We start from the raw sequence: 12,620 nt of genomic DNA on the forward strand, positions 1-12,620 counted from the left end.
GCCTGAACGAAGAGGCCCATGCGGAAGAAAACAACAGAAGCAGATTTGATGGACAACAGAAGCCTGCCAGAGAGGCTTCGACGGACTCTGGGTATTTCCCGTGCGATTGCATAGAATGGGTGTTTGGAGACTGATTCTTATTGTTTTACTGGCATTGTCAATAGTCGCTGAAATAACTAGGAGCCCTGAAAAAGTTTGCTAAATCATTTTAGGATTTGCTTTTGCCTAGGGTTGTGAAAAAAAAATGATAAACCTGTTTGTAATAGTGGTTATTACTTTCTTCTGTTATCTAAATGTTAAATGCTTTGTTCTCTTTGTATTCCTGCTGATAGCTTACATATTCTTGTTTTTATAAAATGAGTAGAATGCTCACCTAGCAATGAATTAGGATTTGCCTGTGTAATGGCAAAAGGAGGGTCTGAGGTTCTTTAATTTTGACTCCATCTTACATTTGTCGTCATTTTGCGTTGCCTTTACACAGGCTGCTCTATTCATGAAGTGTCTCTGCCCTTTGGACTGCAACGTGTTGAAAACCCCCTCTGTCCTTGTTTTGAAAACCAATCTCAGACACCAGCTGGCCAAACTGCATACAGACATGTCCTGCCATTACTGATTGACCTATAGGTGCTGTAATTGATTGACTTATGAGATGGGCAGAAACACGACTTAAGGGGGACGTTCTGGTTAGATGATGCCTTGTTTTGAATGTTTTCCTATTGGCTAATATTTTGCAGATCTTGTATGTCCATATTAGGTATTTTGCATGCTTGCAAAAGCTAGGACTGCCCCTTACTTTTGTGCTGAGTTTGTAACCCTAAGCCAGTGGTCTTCAAACATTTTAACACCGCGCCCCCCCAGTGAAAAACTCTAATTAATCGGGCCCCCCTGCCTCAGAACCTTTCACAATAATTCCATTAAATTGGCAATGTTTAAATATGTCTCAATTTATTTAAACAGGAGACCTATTTACACATTCAAGTTAAATCCTCTTGGTGTTTCAAAAATGCACACAAATACATGATTGCCAAACATACTATTGTGGTCAGGCAGGCCTTACTAACGGTTAAAAATACAAAGTGTGATTAATAGAAATGGGGGGTGGGGGTGTAGAAGAAAATTTGGAGTCCCTTCCGACACCTTCTCCCAGTATGATATAAATGACAAAAGCTGTTAGTGATGGCACATTACAGAGAAGCTACAGCTGCTCGTTTTCTTACATGCTTAAAACAAAGCACTGCTGTGAGCATAATGCTTCTTTTGGGCACAGCCTGGGGCCCCCCCTGGAATCACTCGAGGACCCCCTAGGGGGGCCCGCCCCCCAGTTTGAAGACCTCTGCCCTAAGCATATAAAGGCCTCTGTGTTCTGTACTCTTTAGACTGCCTCATTCAGTTGCTAAGGCTCCTGTGTGACGTAGTCTCACTTAATTAAGTTTAATAAAGATGTCTTTTCATATTTCAGCTTCTGTGGCAAGTTCTTTGTATTAGTGAGACCCCTGAGATTGAAGATTACAGTTCTTCAAGTTGAGAAAGCTCGAAGGAAATTGAACCGAGCTATGTGGGTTTTTTGCGAAGACAGAGACCTTAAGGTGATAGCACACACTGGACTATGACTGGAAGAAAGACTGTTTTTTAGGGATAATGGTGTGCATCTTTCGACAATGGGAAACGCCTATTATATGATGGAGATGAGAGATGGGGTTAGTAAGCTGTGGAATGAGGCAATATGGTGTCACAGGAATGCCTGAAGGAATGGGGGCGAAAGATGCACAGTAGGTCCGTGGGCGGGGGGGCAGGTATTTGGGAGGGGTGGGGGAATCACTAGCGGGCGTACCCACCTCTCCTGGGGGGGAGAAGTGATTGATGGGGGGACTGGAGGCATGAGGGTAATACCAGGATACTAAGAGAGATCAGAAGAAAGGGATGAAGAACGGAATGGGTCATGGAGTGAAATGGAAGGTGAGTCCGGAGTGTATGAAGGTTGAGTTGATGTTGGGGGTGAGTTGTTGTTGATTATTGTGTATGTGGTTGTTTATGTTTGTGCAGCCTGGTCCTAATAAATGGCCTTTTACACCCTAAACATCAGTGTGGCCTGATTATTGTGCCATGCAGGGCCCCAGGGTAAGTGAAGACTCAGTCTAGTCTTCCCCTGGGATCGTTCGTGCGGGGAGGGCCAGGCTGGGGGTAGGGGTGTGGTTTGGGGGTGGGTATAAGATTGCAGGAGAGGAAGTCGTCTTCCTCTTCCTGCATTCTGGCATTGTCGGGTGGGGAAGTTTTTGTTAAGGCCTCCCACCCACCCTACAGTTATTAGGGTTCAGGGGTAGGGTTGGCAGAGCTTGCCAGTTTAGGACGGGCTGCAGGGTTGGCGGTATTTGGGAGGGGTGGGGGAGTCACTAGCGGGCGCACCCACCTCTCGTGGGGGGGTGAATGATGGGGGGGACTGGAGGCATGAAGGTAATGCCAGGATTCTAAGAGATATCGGAAGAAAGGGATGAAGAATGGAATGGGTCATGGAGTGGAATGGAAGGTCAGTCTGGAGTGTATGGAGGTTGAGTTGATGTTGGGGGGAGTTGTTGTTGATTATTGTGTATTTGGTTGTTTATGTTTGTGCAGCCTGGTCCTAATAAATGGTCTTTTATGCCTTAAACATCAGTGAGACCTGATTATTGCGCGATAAGTAGCACAAGCTCTGTGGTGGCAGAATACCAAGCTTTGAGCAATAGTTATCAATGGAGTGAATATGCCTTCTTAGGTCAAATCCTACCAGGCAGCCCAGCTGTCTGGTTTGCTAACAAAATCTTGCTTACCACGAAATGTATTCTACCCGTTGTTTACCATTGGCTTTTTGGTGTGTACCTCACATTTGCTTGCTTTCTATTTGCCCCCTCTATTTGTTTTAGGCTCTCCAGCATGAGTTTGTCCCTTTCCTTGCCCAAACCCTATTTGCTGTATTCATCCACCTGTGCTCGATTTCTGTAAACAGGCCTATAAATCTTGTTCTTAATTTGTCACATTTGCTGTGCATTCATATACAGAGATCAGGTTCTCTATTCCAGGGAGCTTTGCGTTTACTTTTCTTTCTCTGACTTCAAAGTGTGAGGATTTATATGACAATCATGCTGACTCCAGGGAGTGCTTCAGGAAGGCTTTAAGATTTTATTTTTTTCTATCACACAACAGAATTTAAATGTCTGCAGAATTGCAAATTAATTGTGCAGATATTTCAGAATTAGAAAAGCCCAAATGAAGCACATTTTTGGGTAATTCTGAAATGTGGTGGAAACATATATTTTTTGTCAGGTCGCATTCCGCGGAATCCAGATGCAGCAAGAATGGTCCACCTCCTGACCTCACCAACACACTGACATAAATGTTATACAGGGTGTTTGAGCGATCGGGCGAAGGGAAGGAAGGGAACAGCAGGGAAAGGAAACCTGTAAGAGAAAATACCCAATTATACTTCATTCAAGTATACAGTCTACTCTCATATTTTCTCACTAGTGTACGTCTATTCACCTTGAGCACGCCCCCTATAGCTCCTGCTTCTGTAGAGGTTCCAATGGGCTCAAAAAAATGCTTCCTCCCCTATGCAACACAAGGTATAGGTTATTGATCTCAACAAGAGTACCTTCTCAGAAGTATTATGTGTATAAAACTGCCAACATACCCCCAGATACCTGGAGATCAAATATAAATGGGAACTCTCCTCAGTATGATACATCTCATCAGAGCAGGCAAAGATTCAAACAAAGAATGAAGTACTGACTAGAACATCATAATTGACACAATCTCAAAAAGGTTCCTTCCTTCCAAGATCCCAGAAAAAGGATGTCCTGAGTCAATGCGGTTCCTTCACCAAATTAACTCTGACATGCCTCAAATCGAATACTTGACAAATAAGGTATCCAAATACGGCAAGGCGCAGTTTCAGGTACCACTGTCTTCGCTTTGGCAATTGTAATCCACACGGCTCAGATAATAGCATCAATGCTCCTTAGTAAGTCCTCCAAACACGGCAAAGCGTAGTATGAGCTACCACTGCTTTCCGCTTTGGCATTTATATTCCATAAGACCACACCTAACATTAATTCGTATTTTCTTCGTAACGGTAATGCGTGGAAGAAACCACTGCATTTCGCTCTCGCTTTAATAATGGACTTAAGTAACAGCCGTTACCGAATCCTTTGCAATCTCGGGCACAATTCAGAGATGGAGAAGACTCTCCGCTTTCTGCGCCCGCTCACCTCGTACCTGTTACAGCTTCCCGCTAGGTCCGTAAACATAAAGCGGGCCGGGCTGTCAAACAAACCGGGACGCTCTCAAGTCTCGAGCGTGTACAGATTGTACCTCTGACCACAAGTGCGCAAGGGTTCTCCGAAGCTCCTGGAAACTGCAACCCTTCACTCGCCTGAACTCGATCCACAGGGAAAAACCAACACAATCAGAATCACGCACGATGCCATTCAGTCCCGCCCTCTATTCATAGAGTGCCTCTCGCCATGGCCTTATGGGAATTGTAGTTTATGGAGGCCAGGCAGGCGCGGCTGGGCTAGATCCTGACAGTATGCCCCCCTCCCAAGCGCCTTCTAGGACCAGGCTTGGCAGGGAATCTCAGATGGAAGGACCAAACAGCCTTCGGGGCATGCACATTACTCCATGGTTCCCAAGAATCATCCTCCACCGAATAGCCCTTCCAAGACACCAAATACCAGAGCACACCCCTACGAAGCTTGGAGTCCCGAATGCATTTCACCTCATATTCAAACCCACCATCACACACCACAGGTGGAGGCGCCCTCCTCCTGGACGTAAGACCAGGTTTCAGCAGATGGACATGGAACACAGGGTGAATGCGTAAAGACCCAGGCAACTTCAGCTTTTAGGCCACTGGATTGATTCTTTTAACAATCGGATAAGGGCTGATATATCCCGTGTGAAATATGCTACGGAGCTTGAACTGAATGTTCTTGGTGAACAACCAAACCTTGTCCCCCACTGCAAACGGAGGCCCTTGTAGTCGGTGACGATCCTCCCACTGTTTATACACTTGTTTGGCCTTTAACAAGTGTGTCCATACTCCTTTATGCACTTTCCTTAGTAACTGTACCTGTTCCATAACAGAGGGCTGGTTTCTGAGACCCTCAGGCAGAGCAACCGGCAGGGTATTGGCATCATACCCATAATTGGCTTTAAAAGGAGACATCCCAGTAGAGCAATGCCAGGCATTATTATAGGCCAGTTCAGCCATCCACAACAGCTCAACCCACGACTCATGAGTCTCCTTGGAATAACACCTGAGATATTTTTTCAAGGTTTGATTCAACCGCTCCGTCTGACCATCGGTCTGAGGATGGAAACTAGTAGAGAGAGTTGAGTCTATACGCAAAGCCTGACACCACATTTGCCAAAAACGTGCTATGAATTGTGGGTCTTGGTCCAAAACAATTACCTTGGGGATACCATGCAGTCGAATGACATTACTAGCCAACAATTGAGCGGTCTGTCCAGCTGTGGGGAGATTTCTACAAGGGATAAAATGCCCCATCTTCGTAAGGCTGTCCACTACCACCAGAATGGCTGAGTAACCATGATCTTTAGGTAGCCCAGTTAAAAAGTCCAAACTAATGTTCTGCCAAGGATGCTGAGGGGTAGGCATTGGCACGAGTTTACCTTTTTTCCTAGTGTTTTCCCCCTTGGCTCTTGCACATTCCTCACAGCGTGATACCCATAAGGCAACATCCTTTGCCAAGGCATCCCACCAAAAATGTCTCTGAACCAATCGTACAGTATTACGAATGCCTGGATGCCCAGCCATGGGCACTGCGTGGCACCATGTAAAAGCCTTCTTTTGCAACTCAGCGGTGGGCAGATATAGTTTGTTGTCGTGAAATGGCAAACCCTGCCTCACCACTTGCACTGTTTTCGTGCTGCCCAGGATTCCCATGCATCAGGGGTTTGGTGGCCCTTCACATCCTCTAAGAACGTTTCAGCTCGTACAACACACACCACCATAGATGGTTGCATAATGGCATGGGTGTTCTCATTTCTAGGCATGGCCGGTAGTTCCTGCCGAGACTAGGCGTTCGCCTTGCGATTCTCACTGCCTGGCCTAAAAGTCACCACAAATTCAAATTCTGCAAAGAAAAGCATCCAGCGTAAGATGCCTGGCTGATTTCATATATTGAAGATTACGGTGGTCTGTATACATGGCGATGGTATGACAGACCCCCACAAGTAATGTCTCCACTTTTGAAATGCTCTCTTAATAGCTAGGAGTTCTTTCTCGGCTATTGTATAATTAGCTTCAGCAGGAATTAGCTTTTTAAACAAGTAGGCTACCGGATGAAGCTGCCCAGGGTGCTGGTCCCTCTGTGACAAAAAAAAAAAACAACCCCAAAGGCTTCATCGGAAGCATCAGCTTCCACCACAAAAGGATGCCCCAAGTTAGGATGGGAGAGCACTGGAGCAGTGATGAATGACTTCTTTAAGTAGTCGAACGCCTCCCCAGCCTCTCTGGACAAAAGGTGCCCCTTTCCTCAACAACTTAGTAATGGGGACTGCCACTTGTGAAAAGTGAAGAATGAATCTGCGGTAATAATTCTCAAATCCATGAAAGCTTTGGACCTCCCTCACTTTTTGCGGGGCGGGCCAATCCTGTACAGCTTGTACCTTACGCTCAGACATTTGCAGGCCCCCAGGACTAAGCATCACCCCCAGAAACTCCACTTCAGTCACCCCAAACTCACACTTGCTCAGTTTCACAAACAACCGATGCTCACGCAGCTTATCCAACACCGGCAGACTGGCTCAGTGTGACATGACTCCTCCAATGGAATACACCAGGATATCGTCAATGTAGACCACAACAAAGTGGTCTACATACTCCTTCAAGACATCGTTGATGAAAAATTGGAAAGCCGCCAGGGCGTTGCAAAGGCCGAACGGCATAACCAAGTATTAGTATAGTCCATAACGTGTCTTGAAGGCTGTCTTACACTCGTCCCCCTCACGTACCCTGACCAAGTGATAGGCTCCCCTCAGGTCTAACTGGGTGTAGATCTTGGCTTCCCTTACTTGATCAAGTAGAACAGGAATGAGGGCGAGAGGATACCTATTGCAGAAGGATTTTTTTGTTCAACATACGATAGTCCACACAAGCCCGTAAATCCCCATTGGTTTTAGCAATGAAAAACAAAGGAGAGGCTGCTGGGGAACGGGAAGGCCTAATAAACCCAATATCCAAATAATGGTCTAAGTACTCCTTCAAATGTGTGGTTTCAGGCACTGACAATGCATGTACTCTACAGGTAGGTATGGTAGCACCGTCCACTAGGTCTATGCGGCAATCGTACTCCCTATGAGGGGGCAAAAGTTATGCCTTTGTTTCACTAAATACATCACCATAAGAACCATACTCTTCAGGTAACAACTCTTCTTTCTCAACCGCAGTAGCTGCAAGAAATGGAAAGGTCAAAACCGCTACCTGTGATGAGAGACATGGAACAAAATGATCTTGGCAGGTCTCTGACAAGAACTGAAGGGATTTGGTTTTCCAATCGATAGCAGGATTATGGTGGCACAGCCACGGCATTCCTAAAATAACCTCATACTGAGGAGCGTCTATGATGTTTAAAGTTAACACCTCTGTGTGTCTCTCGCCCTTGGCGTCAACCGATAATACCACTTCGCCTCTCCTTTCAGTGATGCTACCGGACTTTAGAGGCTGGCCATCTAGAGCTAATACCTCCTCAGGATTCTCCCTTGGTACCCGGGGTAAGGCCAAACGGGTCACTAATCCATCATCTATGAAATTGTCAGTTGCCCCTGAGTCCAGCATAACCAATACCTGATGGTTTTGATGTTTGCATTCAAGATTCATTGAGATCACAATGTGCGACTCACTCTCTCCTACCCCTGTAGTGGAAAGGGAAGTGAGCTTCCAATCCTGGCTGTTATCATCCTCCTCATTCTGATATACTTTTTTCTCGGACTCATTAACGGTGGCGGATACTGCCACTCTTTTATTCCTAGTCCAATTATTAGGGGTCTTGGGGGATGGTTGGGCACTCTCTTACATAATTCCCCTTTTTCCCGCAATACATACATGAACCCTGCACCCTCCTGCTCTCTCTTTCTTCTCTGGATAGGGGGCTCTGACGGCTCCTATTTCCATTTGTTTAGTACTGGTCTTGGGTATCCCTAGTACCTTGCGTGGAGGACGATCATATCTGTACGAACCTCTCTCCCATTTCCTCCTTTCACCCCCTCTTTCAGCCATGCGACTATCCAGTCTTAATGCCAAATTAATCATGTCCACACATGAGGTGGGCTGGGGATCAATCTGGGCCACAACATCCTTCAATTCTTCACGCAAGCCCTGATAAAACAGAGACATACGTTTTTCCTTGGGCCATTCAGCCTCAGCCACCAAACGGTTGAAAGTAGTCAGATAGGTAATCAAATCCCCCTTACCCTGCCTCAAATCAAGCAGTTCCCTATTGGCACTGAAAGTAGTGGCTCGTCGGTCGTATACCCGTTCAAATTCAGCTCTAAAAGCAGACCAATCGGACAATCCAGCATCATTGTTTTTAACCAACGGTACTGCCCAATTAGCAGCATCCCCCACCAAGTATGAAATAGCAAACGCTACTCGTGAATGGTTGTTAGGGAATGAAGCGGGTTTGCAGGAGAAATGTAACAACGCTTGTGTCAAAAACACCTGTATTTTGCGAGGATCCCCTGCATATCTCTCGGGGTTCGCCAATGGAATGGGTGGGGGCACAGTGACTTGAATCTACGATGCTGGGGACGAGGCATTAAAAGGATTCCTCATAAGCTGCTCCACTTTCTCTTTTAATGCAGCTGTCTCTGCCTTAGAGGATGCCAACTCTTGTTGGACCTAGACCAAAGCATGCAGTACATCCTCCATGGAAGCCATGCTTGCTACAACTGGACCGGGCGGAGTGATATACTTGGGTGCGTGATTCTGTCAGGTCACACTCCGCGGAATCCAGATGCAGCAAGAATGGTCCAGGGAAAGGAAACCTGTAAGAGAAAATACACAATTATACTTGTGAAAATACACAATTATAAATGTAGTCCGGGCCCTACCTCCTAATTACGCCATTATTAGACAAGATCGGGATAGTGGTCGGGGTGGGGGGATTGCAATTATTTATAAAAATAGCTATAGCTGCAGGTCAACTAGCTGCCTTCTTTCAGAGTGTGAGAGTGTTTCTTTTGCTATCTGTTTCTCCCCTACCTGTACCTTCTCAGGGATTCTGTTATATCGTCCACCTGGAGCACACGCTAATTTCTGAAATGATCTTCCAGACATTGCTATAAACTGCGCCAGTCTTACCCCTAATTTTTCTATTTTGGGTGATTTTAATATTCACCTTGATGAACCTGATACCCCCGCCTCTCAAGACCTTATGGCAGGTCTAGAGGTGTTCCATCTAAAACAAATTGTCACCGGCCCTACACACAAAGCAGGTCATCTGCTTGATCATTTTTTCACTAATCTTTTTTTTTTTTTTTGGGTTCAACTCTGCTTTATTGTGTATTTGGAGATATGTCACACAGCTTGTCGTGCCCACAACCCGGAGGCCGGCAGCAATAAAAAAACAGAAGCGTACACAGCCTTGTTGCCGGCATCCCGGAGGCCCGGCGGCATTGCGTAGAAGGAGGAAGTGGGGGTGCTTCTCCGATGTGGCACAGTAAAAGAGGATGAACAGCAGCAGAACAGTGTTTTCTAATGGAGACAAAAAGAACGTCCTTCCCTCTCCGTTTTTTGGGGTGTAATAAAACAACGTAACAACATTACCCAACAGTGCAATGACCATGAGGCAAGTCATGCATCTTGGTCAGTTAAGGATCAGTGTATAGGTGTGGCATGCTATGTGAGTGGAGGTGCGTTTAGGAGTGTGTGCAGGGCACAATCAATCCAGCGAGAGGGTCTCTAGTAGCCAGAGGTTAGGTCGGGCGTGGGGCCCCAGAGAGTCAACCAGCAGTGGGTGTCACGACATATTGCCAGCAGGGCATGAAGGAGTCTGCGTGAGAGTATGGGGGAGTGGTGGTAAGACAAGGGAGCAAGGCCACGGTGCAGGCGGAGCATGGAGTCAGGAGGCGGGGGGAGGCTGACAAGTGTGCAGTGGCCGAGTCCAGGGGGGGGCCCTACTTGGATAATGCAAGGAGGGGGGCACGCGCATAGAAGCAGGGTTCCCAGCCAGGGTCAAGAATGGAGTAGTGCGCTAATCTATTGTGGGTTGAGCGCCTGCTATGGTCGCATCGTCTGAGCGTGTGAGGAGATATCGCAGCAATGGGTCCCAAATGTCGCCGGGGCGACTCGAGATGGGCAGCAGTTCAGCAAATGTCATATGCTGAGCTTGGCAGTATGTTAGGTCGCCCAGCCAATCCTTAAATTTGGGCGCCCTGCCCCGTCCCCACCGGCACGCCACGCGCCTCTTGGCCAGCAGGAGCGCAGTGTCAACAAATTTCCGGCAGGATCTAGGAAAACGGACAGTGTCCCCGAGTAGGGCCACCAATGGGTCGGAAGGCATTGGTTCTTCAACCATCTCCGCAAGAGCATCCAGCACTTGGCGCCAGAAGTCCGCCACCTGAGGGCACGTCCACGCCAAATGGAGAAAGTCGGCACCAGGGACATGGCAACGTTCACAGCGGTCATCATCCGCCAGGCCAAAGCGCCGTTTCCTCACCGGCGTGTAGTATACACGCTGCAGGTATTTATAATGAATGATCTTTAATCTGCTGCTGGCAGAAATGCGAGAGGTGAGCGCGCAGCAGCGACCCCACTGCTCATCTGATATGTCGAGACCGAGTTCAGCAGACCAGCGCAACCGCGCATTGGACTCTGACACCGGGACAGCTCCCCTGATCTGGCGATAAAGGCCGGAAACCAGGTGGGCCCCATCTTGTGAGCTTAATAAAAAGTGCAGCGGAGGTGTGGTGTCGGGCTCGCTGGGAAAGTCTGGTAGGATGTCTCTCATCCCCGCCCGTAGTCGCACATAGTAGAAGAGGTCGAGGGGAGTGTGGTCGTGTGCAGCAAAGAACAGGTCTGCCGACTTGAAGGTGCCATTGGAGAAGAGGTCCCCCCAGCAAGAGACTCGCAGCTTTGCACAGAGGTTGCGAAAGCCCACTTCCCCCAAAAGGGTAAGATCAGGGTGATGCGTGAGCGGTAGCTTGGGCGAGTAGAGAAAGTCACATACCAAGCTCTTGGTGATGCGGCGCCATGCGTCTAATGTGCAGGAGACCGACGTATTCGGTGTAGTAATGGCAGATTCAGGACAGTGAAGCAAACCATTAAGCGGGAGGGGATGTACGATCCAGTCCTCCACTGCTACATGCGGCATAAAGGGAGTAGGGGCCATCCAGTGGTAAGCGAAATGCGCTTGCGCACACTGATAGTAGGCCTCGAAATCAGGGACATCGAAACCACCCTTCTCATAGGGGAGGGTAATGGTAGACCACTTAAGTCGGGGATTCTTGCCTCCCCAAAAGAGCCGTCGCGACTCCGACCGCAAGGTTCGGAAAAAATGAGCGCCAGGGAAGTACGGTACATTGACAAAGAGATAAAGGAAGCGGGGGAGTATCACCATTTTTATGAGCGACGCTCTCCCGGCCATGGATAGCGGCAGGGTGATCCAGCGGTCCACTGAAGCAATCAGTTTGGTTATCGCTACACCGTAGTTGGATCGCAGCGTCTCGTCTCTGTCTCTTGAAACGCAGATCCCAAGATAGCGGATATCAGACTGACACCACTCTAGTGGGTAATCGAGGGGGAAGTCAGTCACCGCATCAGTCAGGGGGAGCAGTTGCGACTTGGACCAGTTGATATGGACTCCGGATATCCCTCCATACAGAACAAACTCCCGAAGCAACGGATTGAGATATGTTTCAGGATGCTTGACATATAGCGTTATGTCATCCGCATAGAGTGACACATCAATCTGGCGCTGCAGGCATTGCACCGCGCCTCCGCGATGCAACTGACGCAGCCTACAGGCGAGAGGTTCAACCGCGATGGCGAACAATAGGGGAGAGAGAGGGCACCCTTGTCTCGTACCCCTGGTAAGTGCGACGGGCTGTGACAGATGACCGTTGATCAGTACTCTTGCCATAGGGCGAGTATACAGCAGGCGGACCCAGGACATAAATAATGTAGGAAATCCCATACGAGCTAGCACAGAGAACAGGTATGGCCATTCGACAGAATCGAACGCCTTGGTTGCGTCCAGAAATATGGCCGCCACGGGTGTGTCGGGGTGTACCGTGCGGAGCAGGGAAAAAAGCGTGCGGAGGTTATGGGAGGTAGACCTGCCCGCCACAAATCCCGATTGGTCGGGCAGCACGAGTCTGGTCATTAACAGCGACAGCCGGGTGGCCAAGACCTTAGCAAGTACTTTGACGTCGCAATTTAGAAGGGAAAGCGGACGATAAGAGTTACAGGAGTTGGGGTCCTTATTGGGTTTAAGAAGGGAGGTAATCACTACCTCGCGCATTGAACAAGGGAGTACTCCATCATCTAAGGATTTAGAGAAGACCTCGCTGAGTACTGGGGCCATGATGTCGATGTAAGCCTTGTAGAATTCGGCTGGTATGCC

The sequence above is a fragment of the Lissotriton helveticus genome, chromosome 1_1 (assembly GCF_964261635.1).
Source record: "Lissotriton helveticus chromosome 1_1, aLisHel1.1, whole genome shotgun sequence".
In the NCBI taxonomy this organism is placed as follows: Eukaryota; Metazoa; Chordata; class Amphibia; order Caudata; family Salamandridae; genus Lissotriton; species Lissotriton helveticus.